Below are 9,649 nucleotides of genomic sequence, written 5' to 3' on the forward strand. Positions count from 1 at the left end.
CCTGGAAGGGGGAAACGGACGCGTCGGGTCTACACGGAGTGGATGTAGCTGTGGGTTTGGCCCGGATGTTGCTTCCCGGTGTCCCTCTGGGCCGACCCGACACAACCGGGTGGAGAGGTCCACTGGTCAAAGCCCGTTCGTGCAAAGTCAAAGGGCTAGATCCCATGGTCAAACGCTACAGGGTTAGCCGGGACGGGGGCCCTGGGGGGTAGCAATGCCACCGGAGCGTCGTACCGGGCCCTCATACATGCGGGGTGGTGTTGTGGCATGTCCGAAGAGGCGGCACGCGTCTCCGGGTTATGGCCCCCCTCACGGACGGCAATGAAACGGTAGTAGACGTTCTGCGGTAACGATGCAGCGTGAATATTATTAAATACTTGGAGCGCAATAAAATCATGAGTTTTTTACACAACGTGGGCACATGTGCTATAGGACTGATGGTAATTTTTCATAATTTTTTGTGATGGAGAAGTATCTGAACACTTCCCTCTACGCGGATTGCTCTTCGCAAGTCTACGACTGTGGCCGGCGGCCTCCGGGGGCTAGCATACCGTCAAATCTTGCGTAGGCGGCCTCTCACAAATCTGGAAGTGTTGAGGCGGTTGCAAACGCTCAGCACGCGTCTCCGGTGCGTGCCCCCCCCTCACGGACGCCGCCGCCGCCGGCACCTGGAGGGAGGAAACGGACGCGTCGGGTCTACACGGAGTGGATGTAGCTGTGGGTTTGGCCCGGATGTTGCTCCAAAGTGTTCCTCTGGGCCGACCTAACACAACCGGGTGGAGAGGTCCACTGGTCAAAGCCCGTCCGTGCAAAGTCAAAGGGCTAGATCCCGCGGTCAAACGCTACAGGGTTAGGCGGGACGGGGGCCCTGGGGGGGGTAGCAATGCCACCGGAGTGTCGTACCGGGCCCTCATACATGCGGGGTGGTGTTGTGGCATGTCCGAAGAGGCGGCACGCGTCTCCAGGTTGTGCCCCCCCCTCACGGACGGCAATGAAACGGTAGTAGACGTTCTGCGGTAACGATGCAGCGTGAATATTATTAAATACTTGGAGCGCGATAAAATCATGAGTTTTTTACACAACGTGGGCACATGTGCTATAGGACTGATGGTAATTTTTCATATTTTTTTGTGATGGAGAAGTATCTGAACACTTCCCTCTACGCGGATTGCTCTTCGCACGTCTACGACTGTGGCCGGCGGCCTCCGGGGGCTAGCATACCGTCAAATCTTGCGTAGGCGGCCTCTCACAAATCTGGAAGTGTTGAGGCGGTTGCAAACGCCCAGCACGCGTCTCCGGTGCGTGCCCCCCACCTCACGGACGCCGCCGCCGCCGGCACCTGGAGGGGGGAAACGGACGCGTCGGGTCTACACGGAGTGGATGTAGCTGTGGGTTTGGCCCGGATGTTGCTCCAAAGTGTTCCTCTGGGCCGACCTAACACAACCGGGTGGAGCGGTCCACTGGTCAAAGCCCGTCCGTGCAAAGTCAAAGGGCTGGATCCCGTGGTCAAACGCTACAGGGTTAGGCGGGACGGGGGCCCTGGGGGGTAGCAATGCCACCGGAGCGTCGTACCGGGCCCTCATACATGCGGGGTGGTGTTGTGGCATGTCCGAAGAGGCGGCACGCGTCTCCGGTTGTGGCCCCCCCTCACGGACGACAATGAAATGGTAGTAGACGTTCTGCGGTAACGATGCAGCGTGAATATTATTAAATACTTGGAGCGCGATAAAATCATGAGTTTTTTACACAACGTGGGCACATGTGCTATAGGACTGATGGTAATTTTTCATATTTTTTGTGATGGAGAAGTATCTGAACACTTCCCTCTACGCGGATTGCTCTTCGCACGTCTACGACTGTGGCCGGCGGCCTCCGGGGGCTAGCATACCGTCAAATCTTGCGTAGGCGGCCTCTCACAAATCTGGAAGTGTTGAGGCGGTTGCAAACGCCCAGCACGCGTCTCCGGTGCGTGCCCCCCCCCCTCACGGACGCCGCCGCCGCCGGCACCTGGAGGGGGGAAACGGACGCGTCGGGTCTACACGGAGTGGATGTAGCTGTGGGCCTGGCCCGGATGTTGCATCCCGGTGTCCCTCTGGGCCGACCCGACACAACCGGGTGGAGAGGTCCACTGGTCAAAGCCCGTCCGTGCAAAGTCAAAGGGCTAGATCCTGTGGTCAAACTCTACAGGGTTAGGCGGGACGGGGGCCCTGGGGGGTAGCAATGCCACCGGAGCGTCGTACCGGGCCCTCATACATGTGGGGTGGTGTTGTGGCATGTCCGAAGAGGCGGCACGCGTCTCCGGGTTGTGGCCCCCCTCACGGACGGCAATGAAACGGTAGTAGACGTTCTGCGGTAACGATGCAGCGTGAATATTATTAAATACTTGGAGCGCGATAAAATCATGAGTTTTTTACACAACGTGGGCACATGTGCTATAGGACTGATGGTAATTTTTCATAATTTTTTGTGATGGAGAAGTATCTGAACACTTCCCTCTACGCGGATTGCTCTTCGCACGTCTACGACTGTGGCCGGCGGCCTCCGGGGGCTAGCATACCGTCAAATCTTGCGTAGGCGGCCTCTCACAAATCTGGAAGTGTTGAGGCGGTTGCAAACGCCCAGCACGCGTCTCCGGTGCGTGCCCCCCCCCCCCTCACGGACGCCGCCGCCGCCGGCACCTGGAGTGGGGAAACGGACGCGTCGGGTCTACACGGAGTGGATGTAGCTGTGGGTTTGGCCCGGATGTTGCTCCAAAGTGTTCCTCTGGGCCGACCTAACACAACCGGGTGGAGAGGTCCACTGGTCAAAGCCCGTCCGTGCAAAGTCAAAGGGCTAGATCCCGTGGTCAAACGCTACAGGGTTAGGCGGGACGGGGGCCCTGGGGGGGTAGCAATGCCACCGGAGCGTCGTACCGGGCCCTCATACATGCGGAGTGGTGTTGTGGCATGTCCGAAGAGGCAGCACGCGTCTCCGGGTTGTGCCCCCCCCCCTCACGGACGGCAATGAAACGGTAGTAGACGCTCTGCGGTAACGATGCAGCGTGAATATTATTAAATACTTGGAGCGCGATAAAATCATGAGTTTTTTACACAACGTGGGCACATGTGCTATAGGACTGATGGTAATTTTTCATAATTTTTTGTGATGGAGAAGTATCTGAACACTTCCCTCTACGCGGATTGCTCTTCGCACGTCTACGACTGTGGCCGGCGGCCTCCGGGGGCTAGCATACCGTCAAATCTTGTGTAGGCGGCCTCTCACAAATCTGGAAGTGTTGAGGCGGTTGCAAACGCCCAGCACGTGTCTCCGGTGCGTGCCCCCCCCCCCTCACGGACGCCGCCGCCGGCGGCACCTGGAGGGGGGAAACGGACGCGTCGGGTCTACACGGAGTTGATGTAGCTGTGGGCCTGGCCCGGATGTTGCTTCCCGGTGTCCCTCTGGGCCGACCTAACACAACCAGGTGGAGAGGTCCACTGGTCAAAGCCCGTCCGTGCAAAGTCAAAGGGCTAGATCCCGTGGTCAAACGCTACAGGGTTAGGCGGGACGGGGGCCCTGGGGGGGTAGCAATGCCACCGGAGCATCGTACCGGGCCCTCATACATGTGGGGTGGTGTTGTGGCATGTCGGAAGAGGCGGCACGCGTCTCCGGGTTGTGGCCCCCTCACGGACGGCAATGAAACGGCAGTAGACGTTCTGCGGTAACGATGCAGCATGAATATTTTTAAATACTTGGAGCGCGATAAAATCATGAGTTTTTTACACAACGTGGGCACATGTGCTATAGGACTGATGGTAATTTTTCATAATTTTTTGTGATGGAGAAGTATCTGAACACTTCCCTCTACGCGGATTGCTCTTCGCACGTCTACGACTGTGGCCGGCGGCCTCCGGGGGCTAACATACCGTCAAATCTTGCGTAGGCGGCCTCTCACAAATCTGGAAGTGTTGAGGCGGTTGCAAACGCCCAGCACGCGTCTCCGGTGCGTGCCCCCCCCCCTCACGGCCGCCACCGCCGCCGGCACCTGGAGGGGGGAAACGGACGCGTCGGGTCTACACGGAGTGGATGTAGCTGTGGGTTTGGCCCGGATGTTGCTCCAAAGTGTTCCTCTGGGCCGACCTAACACAACCGGGTGGAGAGGTCCACTGGTCAAAGCCCGTCCGTGCAAAGTCAAAGGGCTAGATCCCGTGGTCAAACGCTACAGGGTTAGGCGGGACGGGGGCCCTGGGGGGGTAGCAATGCCACCGGAGCATCGTACCGGGCCCTCATACATGCGGGGTGGTGTTGTGGCATGTCCGAAGAGGCGGCACGCATCTCCGGGTTGTGGCCCCCCCTCACGGACAGCAATGAAATGGTAGTAGACGTTCTGCGGTAACGATGCAGCGTGAATATTATTAAATACTTGGAGCGCGATAAAATCATGTGTTTTTTACACAACATGGGCACATGTGCTATAGGACTGATTGTAATTTTTCATAATTTTTTGTGATGGAGAAGTATCTGAACACTTCCCTCTACGCGGATTGCTCTTCGCACGTCTACGACTGTGGCCGGCGGCCTCCGGGGGCTAGCATACCATCAAATCTTGCATAGGCGGCCTCTCACAAATCTGGAAGTGTTGAGGCGGTTGCAAACGCCCAGCACGCGTCTCCGGTGCGTGCCCCCCCCTCACGGACGCCGCCGCCGCCGGCACCTCGAGGGGGGAAACGGACGCGTCGGGTCTACACGAAGTGGATGTAGCTGTGGGCCTGGCCCGGATGTTGCTTCCCGGTGTCCCTCTGGGCCGACCTAACACAACCAGGTGGAGAGGTCCACTGGTCAAAGCCCGTCCGTGCAAAGTCAAAGGGCTAGATCCCGTGGTCAAACGCTACAGGGTTAGGCGGGACGGGGGCCCTGGGGGGTAGCAATGCCACCGGAGCATCGTACCGGGCCCTCATACATGTGGGGTGGTGTTGTGGCATGTCCGAAGAGGCGGCACGCGTCTCCGGGTTGTGGCCCCCCTCACGGACGGCAATGAAACGGTAGTAGACGTTCTGCGGTAACGATGCAGCGTGAATATTATTAAATACTTGGAGCGTGATAAAATCATGAGTTTTTTACACAACGTGGGCACATGTGCTATAGGACTGATGGTAATTTTTCATAATTTTTTGTGATGGAGAAGTATCTGAACACTTCCCTCTACGCGGATTGCTCTTCGCACGTCTACGACTGTGGCCGGCGGCCTCCGGGGGCTAGCATACCGTCAAATCTTGCGTAGGCGGCCTCTCACAAATATGGAAGTGTTGAGGCGGTTGCAAACGCCCAGCACGCGTCTCCGGTGCGTGCCCCCCCCCCTCACGGACGCCACCGCCGGCGGCACCTGGAGGGAGGAAACGGACGCATCGGGTCTACACGGAGTGGATGTAGCTGTGGGTTTGGCCCGGATGTTGCTCCAAAGTGTTCCTCTGGGCCGACCTAACACAACCGGGTGGAGCGGTCCACTGGTCAAAGCCCGTCCATGCAAAGTCAAAGGCCTAGATCCCGTGGTCAAACGCTACAGGTGTAACGCCCGGATAATTAGGCTACAGTAAAACTCTTCTAATGATGTCATGTCATCCGTGTTACTGTTGCTAATCAAGTGGTAGTTCAAAATCATTGCAATTCAAAATATGAATTAGTGACAAACACCCTAAGTTTTCAAAAGGCAAAGCGAAAATGTTCGGGGGTTGCCAAATATTGCACTGGTAATTATGGTGAAGCAAACACCATTTTATAAAATGCCTAAATGCCCTAAAACTAAATAAAACAGAAAGGGAAATAAATAAAAGAAAGAGATTACAAAAGAAAAAAACAAAAGGGGGGGAAGCCCCTGGACCAGGCAGCCCAACCCACCCGCACGGCCACCGCCCAACCCCCTGGCCCGCAGTCAGCCTGGCCGGCCCAGCCGGCCCAGCCCCCGCACAGCGTCCCCTTCCCCTGTTCCCCCGACCCGGGTCGGAACAGGGCGCGTCCCAGCCGAACCCACCTCGCCGGCGACGAGGCGAGGGGATAAGGACGCCGACGCCGCGCCCCCTCGGTCTCCCCTCCCACTCGCCCCCACGCTCGCCCTCGGCCCCCGCGCCTCTCCCTCTCCCCTCCAGATCCATCTCCCCCTCCTTCCCCACCGCAACCGAGCGCCGCCATGGCCTCGCCGCCGTAAATCGCGCGGCCACAGTCTCCGCCTCGCCGCGCCTGCGTGCCCGTCGACGCCTCCGTCACCTTCCTCGCCTACCGGAGGCCTTAGCTGGAGCTCGGAGGCGCTGCAGCATCGGATCCCCTTCGTCCCCTTCTCCGGCTGCCATCGATCTTCTTCGTCTCCGGCGCCGCCCCTGCAGCTCCTAAACCGTCACCGAGCCTTCTTGTGTGCTCCACGGTGAGCTCTCCTTCCTCTTCGCTCTCTTCTCCTCGCCCCAACATGCTCGTAATCACCGCCTCGTACGTGCCCGAACCCATCACCGTGGGAGCTCATCGCCGACGAGCTTTCGGCGACCAAATGGTCCTGCTCCAGTGCCCGTTTAGCTCGCCCGTGCACGTAGAGCCTGCCTAGCCTCTTCTTTTGCTCCGTAGCCCGCTGTTCCGCCGTCTCCGACATCCACCCGTATGAATCGCCGCCTCCGCTGCTCGCCGGCGTGGTTCCGGTCATCCCCGAGACCAACCCGTAGCCCCATGCGACGCGCGACGTCGTTAGCTTTCGAACGGGAGTAGCCACACCTGTTTTGGGCCACCGTGGCAGAATCCCGAGGCTCGCCGACGTCCTCCGCCGTGTTTTGGCTTGCCAAAGCCAACTCCGGCGCCGGCATCCGACGTGGCTGACCTGGGGCTACCACCAGGGTCACTGCCAACGGGCCCCACGGGCCCCAGTTGACTGGGTTGACCAGTCAACCCTGCTGACTTGGCAACCCCCAGCCACTGACCAGTGGGGCCCACCCCCCTAATTAACAGGAATTAATTAAATTAGTTTAGTTAACCTAAATTAGACAATGACAGGTGGGCCCAGTAGTTTAATAACTGAATTTAGATTAGTTTGAACCCTGTTTAACCCACTGTCTATGACAGGTGGGTCCCCCATGTCAATTTGACTAGTCAACCGAACTGCTGGCTGCTGACGTCACTCTTATGTCATGCTGACGTCATAAATTCATTTTCGAATTAAATAATTAATTAATTAAATTTCAGAAATTAAAATAATCTTTAGAAAATCATATCTTTTAATCCGTAACTCGGATGAAAATACTTTCTACATGAAAGTTGCTCAGAACGACGAGACGATTCCGGATACGCAGTCCGTTCGTCCGCCACACACCCCTAACCTATCGAACTCGCAACTTTTCCCCTCCGGTTCATCAGTCCGAAAACGCGAAACACCGGGAATACTTTCTCGGATGTTTCCCCCTTTCGTCGGTATCACCTACTACCGCGATTGGGCACACCTAGCATCGTTACTTGTCATGTCATGCATCGATATGCATTTGTTTGCATGGTATTCATTGTTTCTTCCCCCTCTTCTCTCCGGTAGACTACGAGACCGACGCTGCTGCTGCCCAGTTCGACTACGGAGTTGACGACCCCTCTCTCTTGCCAGAGCAACCAGGCAAGCCCCCCCTTTGATCACCAGATATCGCCTATTCTCCTCTATACTGCTTGCATTAGAGTAGTGTAGCATGTTACTGCTTTCGTTAATCCTATTCTGATGCATAGCCTGACATTGTTGCTACATCTGTTGATACCTTACCTGCAATCCTAAATGCTTAGTATAGGATGCTAGTTATCATCATTGGCCCTACATTCTTGTCAGTCTGCCTTGCTATACTATTGGGCCGTGATCACTCGGGAGGTGATCACGGGTATATACTATACATACATACATACTATACAGATGGTGACTAAAGTCGGGTCAGCTCGAAGAGTACCCGCGAGTGATTCACGGATTGGGGGCTGAAAGGACCTTTGTCCCGACGGCCCTCTGTGTGGATCTTTATGGCGGAGCGACAGGGCAGGTTGAGACCGCCTAGGAGAGAGGTGGGCCTGGCCCTGTTCGGCGTTCGCGGATACTTAACACGCTTAACGAGATCTTGGTATTTGATCTGAGTCGGCTACGAGCCTATACGCACTAACCATCTACGTGGGAGTAGTTATGGGTATCCCGACGTCGTGGTATCAGCCGAAGCACTTCAGACGTCAGCGACGGAGCGGCGCGCGCCGGATTGGAACGTAAGCCTGCTCTTGTATTAAGGGGGCTAGTTCTGCTTTCGGCCGCGTACGCAACGTGCAGGTGTGCTATGGGCGATGGGCCCAGACCCCTATGCGCTTAGGTTTAGACCGGCGTGCTGGCCTCTCTGTTTTGCCTAGGTAGGGCTGCGACGTGTTGATCTTCCGAGGCCGGGCATGACCCAGGAAAGTGTGTCCGGCCAAATGGGATCGAGCGTGTTGGGTTATGTGGTGCACCCCTGCAGGGAAGTTAATCTATTCGAATAGCCGTGATCTTCGGTAACAGGACGACTTGGAGTTGTACCTTGACCTTATGACAACTAGAACCGGATACTTAATAAAACACACCCTTCCAAGTGCCAGATACAATCGGTGGTCGCTCTACCTCAGGGATATGAGGAGGGGATCGCTGGGTAGGATTATGCTATGAGATGCTATTTGGAGATGCTACTTGGAGGATTTCAATCTACTCTCTTCTACTTGATGCAAGACGGTGGCTGCGAGAAGCGTAGTCTTCGACAGGATTAGCTATCCCCCTCTTATTCTGGCATTCTGCAGTTCAGTCCACTGATATGGCCTCCTTACACATATACCCATGCATATGTAGTGTAGTTCCTTGCTTGCGAGTACTTTGGATGAGTACTCACGGTTGCTTTCTTTCCCCTTTTCCCCTTTCCTTTCTTTCTGGTTGTCGCAACCAGAGGCTGGAGTCCAGGAGCCAGGTGCCACCGTCGACGACGACCCCTACTACACTGGAGGTGCCTACTACTACGTGCTGCCCGCTGATGACGACCGGGAGTAGTTTAGGAGGATCCCAGGCAGGAGGCCTGCGCCTCTTTCGATCTGTATCCCAGTTTGTGCTAGCCTTCTTAAGGCAAACTTGTTTAACTTATGTCTGTACTCAGATATTGTTGCTTCCGCTGACTCGTCTATGATCGAGCACTTGTATTCGAGCCCTCGAGGCCCCTGGCTTGTATGATGATGCTTGTATGACTTATTTTTATTTGTAGAGTTGTGTTGTGATATCTTCCCGTGAGTCCCTGATCTTGATCGTACACATTTGCGTGCATGATTAGTGTACGATTAAATCGGGGGCGTCACAAGTTGGTATCAGAGCCGACTGCCTGTAGGAATCCCCCTTCCACACTCCTTGGCCGAAGTCGAGTCTAGACGTTACAAAAACTTTTACTAACTTGGCTGTGAGCCTTACGGGCCCACATCGCCATCGGGTGGTACTAGGATCTTTTACTCCTCGACCTTTACTCTGGGACTCTGAACTCTTTTCTACTCGGGTTAAACGAATTTACTAACTCTGACATTAGGATCCCGTTACCACGTTCACCCCGAAGTTGGATAAGCCATAGTTATTCTGTAGGATAGCATTTTGAATAGTGCCCATGTTGTCATTTGACTCCATTGAAAC

The sequence above is a fragment of the Triticum aestivum genome, chromosome 7B (assembly GCF_018294505.1).
Source record: "Triticum aestivum cultivar Chinese Spring chromosome 7B, IWGSC CS RefSeq v2.1, whole genome shotgun sequence".
Taxonomy (NCBI): domain Eukaryota; kingdom Viridiplantae; phylum Streptophyta; class Magnoliopsida; order Poales; family Poaceae; genus Triticum; species Triticum aestivum.